The following is a 15,402-nucleotide window of genomic DNA, read 5'->3' on the forward strand; positions in this document are numbered from 1 at the left end:
TGAGGGGAGGGAGAGGGAAGAATGGGTGTAACATGAGGGTATTTTGGGGACATTGGAATTGTTCTGTAGGACACTACAATGATGGATACAGGCCATTATATATTTTGTCAAAACCATAAAATTGTGTGGGGCAGAGAGTAAACCCTAATATAAACTATAGTCCATGGTTAGTAGCAATGCTTCAATATGTGTTCACCAATTATAACAAATGTAGCCCACTAATGAGGGATATAGTTAATGGGGGAAAGTGTGCGAGGGGAATCCCCTATATTTTAAATGTAACATTTATGAAATCTAAAGCTTCTTTCAAAATAAAGAAAAAAAATTGTGACATAACAAATTGCGTTACTGGGGAGAAATGTGTTCACCAGCTAACAGACAGACCCTTGCAGGAAAGCTGGAGTTGGCAGAGATGGCCCCCGTGACAATGAAGCAGCACGCTCCACGACGTCTGCCCATCCATCCATCTGCTGGTGCTACCAGCCTGGAGGGCATTGGCTTGTGTGCTGGTGATGTCCCTGAACTCGCTGGGCCACTCAGACCTTCCCAGGGCCCCGTGCTCGGTCAGAGAGTCCCGCCTCTCCCCAGCATGCCCTCCGTTGTCTCCTCTGTGTTGCGAAGAGTCCTTTGTGCCCCAGCAATCTCAGATGTAACAAACATGGCCTTCTCTTCACAGCCCCAGTGCCTTTACCAAGTCAGGCTCACAGGAAGCATTTAATAAACGAGTGTTAAACAATGGAAGGAATGTCTATTTGTTGGATTGTGTTGTGACGGGGAAAACATTTCTGTTCTCTGTTAATGCTAGAATAGTGTCTTAATCACCACGACACTTTTAGTATTGGTAGACCATCAGCCCAGGGCTGCTGTTCAACAAATGATGAATGAATAAATGAATGAATGGATACCTCAGAGCTAACAAACACTTTGCAATGCCTTAAAGTGCAATGAGTTTTATTATTGAAGTCATTCAATTATATCATTCTTGTGAAAAGGGAATGGACCTTAGGGCCGAAATGACCTGGATTAAAATCCCACCTCTGTATGGGGAACTTGGTCCCATCATAAAATCCAGTCACTCAGCTCAGAGCTCAACAAGAGGGGAGGAAGAGAGCTAGAGGAGACCTCCAGGATGCAGGTGTACCCGCGACTCTTCAGCAAGGTGCTCGATTAGTTTCTCCGAGAAACAGAACTGACAAGATAAATATATAGCTGTGTAAATATTAAGAGATTTGTTACAGGAACTGGCTCACACAACCGGGGGGATTGGAAAGTCCAAATTCCACAGTGCAAGGCACAGGTAAGCTGGGAATTCTGATGAAGATGAAGTTGAATTCCCGGGAGAAGCTGGCAGGCTGAGGCAGAGATGGAAATTCTCCCTTCTGACTGCTGAAACCACCACCTCTCCTTTCAAGGCCGTCCGCTGATTGGATGAGACACCTCTCACTGCTGCACACAATCTCCTTGGTTGATCGTAGGTGTCATTGGCCATAGATGCAATCAACTTACTGGTGGTTTCAGTCCACGGAAAGCCTCACAGTGACGATCAGGCCGGTGGAGAGCGTCACCTGGCAAGTTGACACAAGAGCTCAGCCATCACGCGTAGCAAACCTCTTTGCATTTCAGTTTCCCGCTCTGTAAAATGATTCTAGGCGACGCTGCCACTCACGCATGAAGCATCTGATGCGGTGTGCTCAGCACCACCAGCAAGAGGCACAGTGGAAATGGCCGCCCTTCCCTGACTGCACGCCGGGTGCTTCAACTTTAACAGGATGTTTGGACAAGAGGGTCTGGAATGCTCACTCCAGCCCCGAAGGGGTGTGGGGGTGTTTTAGGGCAAGGTCTTGCAGGACGAGGGGTGTGAGGGGTCTCTGGGCCATCAGACAGGGATCTCAGGGGAGTCCAGGTCAGGCCTTCATGACATTCCTGCTCGCCTCCCACCGCCTCTCCTTCCCCCTGCCACTTTCCTCACGTATGTGCTATTTTAATAGTGTTGACTGATGCCAAACTAGATAGGTTCAATTCAGGAACTTTGACTACTTAGTATGTTGCTCTGGCATCTTTGTCTGCAGAAGTGACATAATTTTACCAAAAACCAATAGCATCTGGCAACTAGTATTAGAAAAATTGGATAACATTTTAACCAAAAGCAGATATTTGACTTTGTAATGGGATATCATAGACATACACAGATTCAGGTAGGCTTTTAAAAGTATTTCTTGTGTCGATTAAGGCCTTTGTTGGTTTTATGGTCCCTTAAGGCAATGGCACACCCACTCCTCCTCCAGGAGTTCACTAACTCAGGAAGACAGCCTGACTCGGAGGGATGGAAGGACTTAGACCCTGAAGCGACAAGGAAAGTCATGCTCAAGCTCTCACCCTTTCACCTCCTGATTTTGTTTCCTCATCGCTGTGAAATGGGTCTTATGTGGGCAACTTGTGGGATTCAATATGGCTTGGAAGTAATGCACGTGCTATGGAATGAACCCAATCCTGGCGCCCCAAGGGCCAGTTCGGGTCCTAGCCCATCCCCGTGGGGGTGAACACATTTGCAAGCAGGACCTTAGAAGATGCCTTAGCTAAGGCCAGGCCAACCTGAACCAGGGACAGCCTTCATTCCAAAAGATGGGAGGCCTGACTGGCAGAAGAGATTTGGACTCAGTGCCCAGCAGGTGAGGGACAGGGAGAGAGATGGCTGTGTGATGGAGGCAGAGGTCGAGTGAAGGATCGCTGGCATGCCACCAGCAGACCCCGCAGCCCTCGCAGAGCACGTGAACTTGCTGACACCTTCGTTTTGGAATTATGGCTTCCAAAACTGTGAGACAGTAGATGCTTGTTGTCTAAACCAACCAGTCTGTAATATTTGTTACAGCAGCTCTGGCAGACTAAGACAGTATAAAAAACCTACCACCAGGCCCAGCACAGCATTGGAGTTCTGGAAATAGAACCGTTAGTTCTGTCACGTAAGCATTTGTACTATAATTTTGCTGTTCCCGGATCATAAAAAGGATTCACTGCAATTATGCAAAATTCAGAAAATAAAAACAAAAATAAACAATAAAATGGCAATTATTCCAATACCGACACCCATATTCCAAAGTGTTAATATTATGGTTTATATGCTTTCAGTCTTGACATCGACTTTTAAGATCAATGGGATGGTATATGAGCAAAGTTCTCACTTTCTGACATAGAAGGAATATTTCATTCCTGTTGTTTAAGATCATTTACAAGCATCACTCTGGTGGCTGGCTTCACCTTACGCTGCCATACGAACATGCCATCATTTGTGTAACCATTGCTCTGTTGTTGAATATTTAGTGTTTACTTTTTAAAAAATTGTGGCTTCTCTGAATAAATCCACAACTCCCTTATAGGTAAATATTTGTCCATATTTTTCATCATCTCTTTAATTTAGACTTGCATAAGGCTCATCGTTTGATCAGATTGAAAGTTTTAGATACACACTGCCATGTTGTTTTCCAAAAAACCAGTTGATTCTCCCCTTAGGAAAATCTGACGCCTCTGTGATGCTTAGGTTAAAGTGTCAAATCTGCCAGGTAATTGTGCTCAGCTGTTTGGTCAAGCAAGCACTGGGCTAATATTAATAAAAGGACATTTATGAGCTTTATTCATCAGTGCGTTTACTGCATAGATGGCTGATTACATCTATGGTCAACCAGGGAGATTGCCATCAGCAATGAGTGATGTTTTATCCCATCAGTTGAATGCCTTTAAAGGGGAAGTGATTTCAGCATTCAGAGGGAGTTTCTCAGCTCATCTTTGGACAGCCAACATCTCTCAGAAACTCATCAAGGACCTTCACTGGAGCCCCTGGTTGCAGCCTGCCTGCAGACTTGTACATTCCCACGGTCATGTGAGAGACTCATAAAATCGTATACTACTGACAATATCTCCTATTGATTCTGTTTCCCTAGAGAACCCCAACTAATACAGCTTGGTACTGGAAGTGGGGTCTTGAGGAACAGAGCCTTAAACGTGGGATGTCTTTGGTGGTTCTGGGAGTTTTGCAGTTGGCTCTCTACCCTAACTGGACCCTAGGGCACTAATGACCCCCTTCCCAATAATGAAGAGGCCACTAACAGTCTGTGGAGTGAGTTGGCAATGGAGATACACAAAAATCACCACTGGATTCCCCTACTTCCATGCTTATAAGTAGTAAGGATCTGGGTGAGAGTGTTTTCAACACCTTAACAGAGTTTTGTGGAGTCAAAAGGTATAATGATGTTGGCTGGCTCCTCCTAGATACTCTGGATACTGTTAGAAAAGAAAGAGATGAGCTAAAGGCTTCAAATTTGCAACTTAGACTCTGCATGAATGATGTGAAAGTTTCCATGTGTGCTCTGAAAGAAAATCTTGTCTCCTGCAGCCACAGGCTTGAGATTTCTGAGGAACCAAACTCAGGTTCTCATTGCATGTGTAGTAGAGTTATTAAGGAAACTAAAATCTCAATCCCACAGGGCTTCTGCAGTTAAAGTGAAGGTGTTGATTGGAAAGGAGTGAAACCCAGAGGATTGGGATGGAGAATATGGGATGATGATGATATTGGTGGGAACTTTGGAACCCTAAATTCTGCTGAGACTTTACCAGATAAACCTGTGATGGCCTGCCCTGTCCAGACCACACCTTGTCAACCTAGTATCACCCAGCCTCCAGCCTGCCCCAGGGGGTCTGGACCTCCTCCCAGCCCTGAAGCACGTACCAGCCAAACTCCAGCTTGCACTGCCCAGCCTCCAGTCTGCCGTGAGGAAACTGCCTTCCAACCCCTGCCTGAAGAGATTAAGCCAGTCTCACCAGAAGAAAATACAAGGAAATGCCCTGATGTCAGTAGCTTGCAAGACATTTCTAATCCTTCTCCTTACCCAACCCCACCACCCCTCTTGTCTTCTAGACCTTTTACTAGACTAAAATCACAAGCCCCCAAAAATGAAATACAAAGTGTGATCCATGAGGAAGTATGGTATATTCTGAAAGAATTGCATGAGTTTTCCAAATTATATAGATAGAAATCAGGAGAACATATGTGGGAATGGATACTAAGGGTATGGGATAATGGTGGAAGCAATATAAAGTTGGATCAGGATGAATTTTTGATATGGACCCACTAAGCAGAAATTCTGGATTCAGTGCTGTAGCGTGAGGGGTTAGAAAGGCTCTAACAGTTTGTCTGGGTGGCTGACTGAAACATGGGCCAAAAGATGGCCTAGCATGCCCAACTTGCCCTGGTACACAGTGGAAGGGGGAATTCAAAGGCTTGGGAAGATTGGAATGCTAGAATGGCTTTACCATTTCAGACCTGCCCACTCACTCCAGGAACGTCCAGAGGACACACCTTTAACCAGGACTGTGAGGAATAAATTTGTAAGACTAACTCCATCTTTCCCTGAAGAGCTCTGTGGTTGCCCTTCTCTGTAGTCCAGATATTACTATAGGGAGGGCTGTGATGGAAATAGAATTCTTAAACATTATGGGGATGATCAGATCTCTTGGTCCAGTAAAAAGTCAACTATCGGCAGTTAATTGCCAAAGACAAGCAGGTGTGGCTACGGCAATGAAAAGCAGATTCAAAGCAGCAGTCAAAATAGTCTGTGTCATATAGAGTTATGGCGTTGGCTAATACATCACGGGGCACCTAGAAGTGAAATAGATGGGCAGTCTACTAAATTTCTTCTGGATCTGTATGAACAGAGGAGTTATAGGTCTAGTGAACAAAACCTTAACTCAAATTACAGACACAGAGAATCACGGCCCCTTAATCACTTCCCAGACTTGAGACAGTTTACAGACCCAGAGCCCCTTGAATGAGGAGGAGGCCAGGTCCCCTTGGGGCAGGATCCTGCTAAACTGCCAAAAATTTCTACTGTTAATCTTCCTCCCACCTTTCCCCAAGGAGATCTACACAGTCTTTTACCAGAGTAACTGTGCATTGGGGAAAAGGAAATGATCAGAAGTTTCGGGATTATTAGACACTGGCTCAGAAGTGACATTAATTCAAGGAGAACTGTGGTCCACCAGTCAGAGTAGGGGCTGATGGAGGTCAGGTGACTGATGGAGTTTTAGTTCACATTCATCTCACAGTGGGACCAGTGGGTCCCCAGACTTATTCTGTGGTTATTTCCCCAGTTCCAGAATGCATAATTGGAAATGACATACTCAGTAACTGGCAGAATCTGTACATTGGATCCCTGACTTGTACAGTAGGGCCATTATGGTTGGAAGGGCCAAGTGGAAGACACTAGAACTGCCCCTACCTAGCAAAATAGTAAAGCAATACTGGATTCCTGGAGGGATTGCAGAGTTTAGTGCCACCATCAAGGATATGAGGGATGCAGGTGTGGTGATTCCCACCACATCCCCATTCAGCTCTCTTACTTTGACCTGTACAGAAAACAGATGGATCTTGGAGGATGACAGTACATTATCATAAACTTAACCAGATGGTGACTCTAATTGCAGCTACTGTCCCAGATGTGGTATCATTGCTTGAGCAAATCAACACATCCCCTGGTACCTGGTATGCAGCTGTTGATCTGGGAAATGCTTTATTCTCAATTGCTATTAGTGAGGACCACCAGAAACAGTTTGCTTTAGCTGGCAAGGCCAGCAGTATACCTTCACTGTCCTGCCTCAGGGGTAAATCAACTCTCCTGCCCTATGTCATAATATTGTCTGCAGGGATCTTGATCGTCTCTCCCTCCCACAAGACATCACACTAGTCCATTATATTGATGATATCATGCTGATAGGACCTAGTGAGCAAGAAGTAGCAAAGACTCTGGACTCATTTGTAAGGCATTTACATGAGAGAGGATGGAAGATAAATCCAACTAAAATACGGGGTCTTTCCAGTCAGTGAAATTTCTAGGTGTCCAGTGGTGTGGGGCATGTCGAGATATCCCTTCTAAGGTGAAGGATAAGCTGTTGCATCTGGCCCCTCCTGTGACCAAAAAAGAGGCACAATGCTTAGTTTGCTCAGATTTTGGAGACAACACATTCCTCATTTGGGTGTGCTACTCTGGTCCATTTCCAGAGTGACCAGAAAAGCTGCTAGTTTTGACTGGGGACTCTGCATCAGGTCCAGGCTGCTGTGCAAGCTGCACTACCCCTTGGGCGATGTGATCCAGCAGAGTCAATGGTGCTGGAAGTGTCAGTGGAAAACAGAGATGCTGTCTGGAGCCTTTGGCAGGCCCCTACAGGAGAATCACAACACAGACCCTTAGGATTTTGGAGTAAAGTCCTGTCATCCTCTGCAGATAACGACTTTCTTTTTGAGAAACAGCTTTTAGCCTGCGACTGGGCATGCCACTGAAAGCTTAACCATGGGCCACCAAGTTACCATGAGAACTGAGTTGCCTACATGAACTGGGTTTTGTCTGACCCACCAAACCATAAAGTTGGGTATACACAGCAGCGCTCCATCATAAAGTGGAAGTGGTATTGTATTAGTCGGCCAAAGGGGTGCAGATGCAAAATACCAGAAATAGGTTGGTTTTTATAAAGGGTATTTACTTGGGCTAGGAGCTTACAGTAATCAGGCCATAAAGCATAAGTTACTTCCCTCACCAAGGTCTTTTGCCACGTGTTGGAGCAAGATGGCTGCCGATGTCTGCCAGGGTTCAGGCTTCCTGGGTTCCTCTATTCCCAGGGCTTGCTTCTTTCTGGGCTCAGGTTCCTCTCACAACAAAGCTCCTCTGTGTGCTTACTTCCTGGGGCTCCAGTTCAAGACTCCAGCGCCAAAACTCCAACTCTACCCTTTGCCATGTCTTTTATCTGTGAGTCCCCACCCACCACGGTGCGGGGACTCAACACCCTGCTAATGTGGCCCAATCAAAACCCTTATCATAATTTAATCATACCCAGGTACAGATCAGTTTACAAACATAATCCAGTCTCTATTTTTGGAATTCATGAACCACATTAAACTGCTACAAGTTTATATGCAATAGGGCTTGAGCGGGCCCTGAAAGCATAAGTAAGCTGCGTGAGGAAGAGGCCCAAATGCCTGTGGTCACCACCCCTGCCATGCCACCTTCTCTTTCCCAGCCCACAGCTTTGTCCTTTTGGGGAGTGCCTTAAAATCAGTTGACTAAGGAAGAGAAAACTCGGGCTTGGTTTACAGATGGTTCTGCATGATATGCACTGCAGCCCCTTTCTGGGACATCCCTGAAGGAAAGTGGTGAAGACAAATCCTCCCAGTGGGCAGAACTTCACCAATGGAAAAGCAGGCAGCCCAAAGAAAACTGAGGAAGTCTTTCATGTAGATGGGAAGTGATCCTCCAGCTCTACTGTTACGTGAAATAAACAAGGAGTACAACATCATGTGTAATTTGCTACCATTTGTGCATAAAGAGGGGAGAAAGAAAAACTATGTATACATTTATAAGTGAATAAGCAAGGAGTAGGCATGGAAGCAGGCTCACCGCGTGTGCACACACTCACACACACACGCAATGAGAGCCAGGACTGCGTCTGAGGACGGGAATCACGGGACACAGGTGAGACGAGCGCTTCGTATTGCATGATCTTTTGTACTTTTGGAATTTTGAACCAGTTGTACTACCCATTCAAAATAAACAAAATATATATATATATTTTTAATAGCAAGAGTAAAGGAACACAAGAAAAATAAGGGGGAAATATTTTCTAAATTGAATTAAAAAATCAAAGGTTTGGTGACTATCAATGTGCAGTGATGAAGAAGCCATGAACTTGTCTTCATTGTAACAGTGAAGTCCTAAATTTGTTTTCATTGCAATAGTGAAGAAGTCACGAACTCGTTTTCATTATTGTGTTGAATAATAAGATAAAATATAACATTTTCTACTTTGCAGAAAATCAACTGAACCTGGATTCAAAAGACCTGTGCATGAAACCCTCTCTACCTCCTTGGACATGTTTTCTGAACTCTCGGAGCCTGGAGTTTCCAATCTGTACAATGGCAAATAATGACAGTCATCCATACATCTCAATGGTCTTAGTCTAGAAATAAATTACAAGTATGATGTGGGTTCATGCATTTCAGTTCACTCTTATAATAAAGCCTGCAGACTTATAACTCAGCTTTGTAGGAAGGCAACAAGGAAACGGAATTATATAGCTTATACTCTATTCCAGAACCAAAGGTAATTAGCAGACGGCTTGTGAGTCCAGTCTCCAGCATCTCTGACCAGTTCCAAAACTGATCCTATTCTTCTGTCATCACCATTTCTTAAATTGTTCACTATTATATTTCTGCATCAAATACAGGTCTTCAAACCATCTTTAATTATATGTTTATCCTTCCAATAAAGGATAAACATATCCATTCTGTATGCTCAGAACAAACGGAGAGGTCTTAGTCTATGCATGCTCAAAATTTGGGCTTTACGGTATGGGGTTTTCACCAGCTGCACTTCTCTTGCTCTCATTCTTTGCTGTTTGACAAGTCTGTGAAAATGCTGAAGGGTGAGTTTTCTTCTAAAGAGAACCCCAATTTAGACATGTTCTTAAGCTTAATCTGCATTCTTATGGGTGTTATTTCAGTGAAAATGAGGAACAAGAGAAGAAGGGAGAGCACATCTCGGATCGCCTGCAGCCAGCACCAGAGATTCCATGAGCCACTCAACACCTGTTGCTTAAGCCAGCCCACTGGGTGGTGTCTTCCACAGCAGCTCCGGCAAACGAAGACAAGAGGCTGAGCTCTAAAATGATGTCGTCAGAGACACCTGAAAGCCACCACAGATCCTTGTCCTGTGCCAAATGCATCTGTCTTCCAGATTGGATCTCGGCTTGATGCGTTAGCAAACCCTCTCCATTCTCCTGGACGTTGCTTCGACTGTGGCAGAGCTTCATTGCAGGAGCTTGGGCAGGGCTTCCATTGCCTGATTCCGTGTTCTGTCCCCTTTCTAGCTTCACGTGGCAAAGGGACTGGGCTATTAAACCACTTTGGGTTAAGAAAAGTGACCAGAGGCCAAGCTGAAATATGAAATCCTTTATTGGAAGGATAAACATATAATTTATCAATCACAGCAGGAAGTTTTTGAGAAAGAAAGTGTTCTGTGGAAATAAAACCAGAAACTCCTGGGCATTATAGGCTCACATGTGGCGTGCCATCTTTAAAAGCCTCCCCTGAGGAAGTTTCCTGAGGCAAACACACAGCTAATTCCTGGAGCTGCATCTTGTCTCTTTCTGGTTCTGGATCTAGCTCATTCTCACCTATCACGGATGTGGCAGCCGTGTCCTATTTGTTAATAGAGGTTTCAATTAGAAAATCCACTTCTTGAGGACAGGGACGATGCCTGACTTAGCATCACATGACCCTCTGAAGACCTGCCATTGCCATCCCCCTCTGAAGACCTGCCATTGCCATCAACCTGTGTTCCTAGAGGAGCAAAGGGCTACACCGAAGAAAAGCATGTTTATGTGTATCTACCTGTTCTGGGCTTTTCTCGACCCTGCCCCACTGTCAGGTCTGAGAACTCCTCCTCACTGAGCTCATTCTGTCTCTCCCCGCGATCTGCAGAATTTAGGTGGCAGGAAAAACAGCCTGGTGAGCCTAAGATGTTTGCGCTCTAAAGAGTTGAAGGGAGGTGGGGTGTGGGGAGAGGAAATTAGGCTTGAAGGTGAGGATGAGGATGGGAAATTGGAGATTCAGAGCATCACAGGTGCAGAGAAGCTGGGGGACACGGAGCAGTAAGAGAAAAGGGGAGATATGGGCAACGGTTTGAATCCCCTTAAATGGTCTCCAAGCACATACAGGATGATAGAAAGCCTCCGGGATGTTATTTCAGCCACAAGTGGAGCGCTGGACTCACCTTGACCCCAAGAGGCCAGCGAGCAGCACCGCTCCACGCAGGTGAGGCTTCTGCTCCGCCAGCACCTGCTCCCCTTTCTCCTGGGAGCTGTCCATGTTCCCTCTGAGCACACCAGCCCTTCCATGCAGCAATTATGGGACCCAAAACTGTCCCTAGTTCCGGAAGGGCAAGTGAGGTGAGCTTGCCAGCCCCCCTTTTCCATCTGTGGCCAGGATCCGTTCCCACTTAGGTAGCTGGGTGTGGGCTGGGGGCACAGACCTGAAACTGTTTAGGCATCACTGGAGAAGATGGGGCTCTCTCCACAGTCCATAATAGGTGTGCTTGAAACTGCCAGCTGCCATCCTCCTTCCACAACAGGAGAGAGAAATGTCTGACAGTGTTTGGGACTAGCCATGCCTGTAACCAAATATATATATTTTTAACCAGAAAATCCATAGTTTAAAATATTTTAGCTTCGGCATCTTCATTGTTTTTCATCAGGAAGGTCATTCAGGGGCTCTAGCCCCAAATCCTGCCAGAAACAGAAGTCCAATTCCCTTTTTTCAAAAGTAGACTTTATTATTATTATTTTTTTAGGAAATACCAGGGATTGAACCCAGGACCTCGTACATGGGAAGCAGGTGCTCGACCACTTGAGCTACATCTGCTTCTCTAGGCTTTGTTTTTAGAGCAGTTTTAGGTTTACAAAAACATTGCAGGCAAAGTACACAGAGTTCTCACATTCCTCTCCCCTGCCTGGAAGTAACCCCTATTTACATCTTGCATTAAGGTAGTGCATTTGTTACAATTGATGTACCAATATCTGAGACATTGTTGCTAATTAGAGTCAGTTGTTTACATGACAAATGCACAGCGCCCTGTATCCACCATTGCAGTCTCATACAGGAGAGTTTCAATGCCCTAAAAATATCATCTCCACCTATTGCTTCCCTCCTGTCCCCTGCCTTGCACCCTGGCAACCACTGATCTTAATTGTTTCGTAGTTGGAATCCTAGAGTACTATAGAGTACCTAGCCTGTTCAGGCCACCTTCTTTCAGTTAGAAACAAGCATTTAAGTTTCCTCCACGTCTTTTGGTAGTTTGATAGCTCATTTCTTTTTTGTTTCTTAGATTTATTTTGTTTATTTCTCCCCACACCCTTATTGTTAGCACTTGTTATGTCTGTTTGTTTTGTGCTTGTCTTCTTTTTAGGAGGCATGGGAACCCAACACAAGACCTCCCATGTGGGAGTGAGGTGCCTAATCACTTGAGTCACCTCCCTTCCCTGCTTTGTCGTGTCTCTCATTGTGTTTTCCTTGTTGCGTCAGCTCGCCGCGTCAGCCTGTCTTCTTTAGGAGGCTCCAGGAACCAAACCCAGGACCACCAGTGTGGTAGGCAGGAGCTCAACCGTTCGAACCCCCTCCACTTCCCATTCATTTCTTTTTATCACCAAAAAATATTCCATTGTGAGGACATATCACCATTACTTTAACCATTCATCTATTTTTCAAATTTGGTCAATTATGCATAAAGCTGCTATAAACATTTATGTGCTGGTTTTTGCATGGTCATCAGTTTTCAACTCCTTTGTGTAAAGACCTAGGCTAGTGATTTCTGGATCATATACTAAGCCTCTATTTAGTGTTGTAGGAAACTGGCAGCACGTCTTCCAAAACAGCATGCAGTTTACACTCCAGCCAGCAGCCAAGCGCCCGTTTCTTCGCCTCCTCACGAGCACTGGCGTTGGCTGTGGTTTGGATTTTAGCCATTCCACAAGGCGCGTGCTGGTACTTCCCTGTTTTAATCTGTAGTTCCCTGAGGACGTAGGGAGTTGTGGGCTTGTTTGCCATCTGCTCCTCTTCTTTAGCGAGGGGCTTCTCCAGATCTTCATCCCCACTGCTTGCTTTCTCACTGCTGAGTGTTGACTTCTTTGTACCTTTTGGATATAAGTCCTTTATCAGGTGCGTGTTTTGCAAATATTTTTCCCCAGTCTGTGGCTTCTCTTTTCATTCTCTTAGCAGGGTCTTTCATGAAGCAGAAAATTTCAATTTTTAGGAAGTCCAACATCGATTTTTTCCCCATGGGTCATGATTTTGTTGTCATGTCTAAAATCCATCACCAAACCCAGAGTCACCTAGATTTTCAACTCTGCTACCATCTAGAAGTTTCCATCTTGAGTTAACATTGTGAGAGAGGTAAAGTCTGTGTCTGGATATATTTATTTAGCTTGTGAATGTCCAGAACTCCCGGCCCCATTGGCTGAAGGGACTTTCCTTTCTCCATTGAATTGTCCTTTGTTAAAGGAGCAATTCCAATAAAAATCCTAGCGATTTATTTTGTGAATATCGACAGACTGATTCTAAAGCTTATTTGGAAAAGCAAAACACGGAATAGTCAACAGAGTATTGGAGAACGATGTCAGAAGACTGATACCCCCCGACTTCACAACTTACTACCACGCTGCCGTGTGATCTTGGGGAGGAACGGGCACTGGTCAGTGGAAATGGACCGAGAGCCAGACTCAGGCGCACACACACAGACCCACTGAGCTCCAGCAAGGAGTCTCGAAGGCTGAGAAGGACTGTTTTCGTTTCCTGGGCTGCTCAAGCAAATACCGTTAAATGGGTCTGTTACACAATGGGAATTTATTTGGTCGTGGTCTTGAGGTTAAAAGTCCAAGTCAAGGCGTCATCAAGGCAATGCTTTCTCCTGGGGATGGCTGCGCAAGCCTTGGCTCGTAGTTTGTCCCACCTGGCACATCCCCACTCTCTCCCTTCTCTTCTGGGTTCCCCTGAATCCCAGCCTCTAGCTGCTCCCTGTCAAACTGTGGCTCGCTCTCTGTCAAACTGTCACTCCACTTCCAAAGGACTGCGCGGATAGGATCAGAACCCCTCGTGGTTGAGGCGGGGCACCCCTGAGCTGAAGAGGCTTCATCACAGTGTCCAACGTACAGTGGGGTCACTCCCACTGGGTGGCTTACATTTAAGAACATGTTTTTCTGGGGTACATCCACCTCCAAAGCCCCACAAGGAATTAAGGAGGAAGAGCAAAATGTTGGGCACGGTGGGGCAAGGATGTAAAAAGCTGTTTTGGGCACTGCAAGTAATTTAATGTAACTGGAGCCTATCGGGTAGCGGCAGGATGCGAGGTGAGGGAAGCTGCATTGTGAAGACTTCAGGGGCGGGCTGAGAAGTTTAAATTTTACGCTTAAAACACGGGAAGTTTTGAAGGTGTTTTTCCGTTTTCTTTTTTTTGCAGGAGAACGATATGACCAGCGTCAGTGGCCGGTCACTCTAGCAGCAGTGTCGGGGAAGGTGTGGGGGCCCAGGATGGAGGCCAGGAGACCGGTGGGGAGGTTATCCCTGTCACAGCGACAAAAACGACAAGGAGCTTAACTCAGACAGAAGAGAGAGTTCCGTGGAGATCTGCGGCTTCCCGAGGAGACGGCTCCCAGGGGCCCTGGTGAGAGGAGGTGAGGAGGAACCGAGCAGAGAGGGCACCGGAACTCCCGTGTCCTCACCGGCCGCCGAGCGGCAGTGCCTCTCAGCGAGAGGAGACGAGGGAGAGGAAGGGATGGCCCTGGAGAGGGGCCACTGTAAGTGGGACGGGGCTTTAGTTTCTGGGCTGCTGAAACCAATGCCACGCAGCAGGGTGACTTTAATGACGGGAACTTACTGGCTCCCAGTTCTGAGGTTAGGAGGCCTTCAAGGAGGAGGCGTCATCAAGGCGACGTTCTCGGCAGGGCGCGCCGTGGCGGGGCTCGCGCCTCCTTCCTCTTTGCTCCCGCTGACCTTCAGCTTCTTGCTTCTGTGGTTTCTCTCGCCGGGACTTCCCTACGAGGACTGAGACCCCACCCGACTCAGTGCTAACTGCCGCGGACTCACGGGAAGGCTCCACTTACCAGGCGCCACACCCCAGGAAGGGCTAAGATCAGAAAGAGGCTTTCCTGGGGTGCCCAGCGCCAAAGCACCACAGGGGCTTTTAAGTAGGCGATGGCTGAAAAGAAAGCAGCAGCCAGGGCTGGGTGGGCGTGGGGGGAGGCTGGAAATCTGCAGAGGGGGAGAGGTGTGCAGAAGGGTCTTTGAGAGAGAAGGAAGGATGGAAGGTAAGGCCCAGGGAGTGAGAGCCGCTTGGAACAGGAGCAGCAGCAGCAGGTCCCCGGAAAGAGGAGGGGAAGAAAGGCAGAGAGAACCCGAGAGAGGAGAACGGGGGGCAGGAAGAGCGGCCTTTGGGTGGGCCCCTGAGCCGAGGGGACTCACCAGGGATGGGGTGGGTGAGCGAGCACAGACCCCGCGGAGAACAAAACAGTCCTGAGGCCAGAGTGTCAGAAGCTGGTGGAGTTAACGCGATGGAGCTAAGGACCGGGCCAGGTTTGCACCTGCGTGGTCGACGCGTCCCAGAGCCTGGAATCTGCGGACGTGTGCCCTTACGTGCTGACGGGGACATCGCGGGTGTGCTTAAGCTGAGGAATTTGAACAGGGGAGATTGTCCCGGGGGGTTCCAGGAGGAGCCCTGGGATCCACAGGAGGGAAGGGGCTGGGCACAGAGGTGGAGCCACGTAATCGCGGCTCGAAGAGGGCGGCAGGTGCCACGAGCCGGGAAGCGCAGGGCC

This window comes from Dasypus novemcinctus, chromosome 5, assembly GCF_030445035.2.
Source record: "Dasypus novemcinctus isolate mDasNov1 chromosome 5, mDasNov1.1.hap2, whole genome shotgun sequence".
Classification (NCBI taxonomy): Eukaryota; Metazoa; Chordata; class Mammalia; order Cingulata; family Dasypodidae; genus Dasypus; species Dasypus novemcinctus.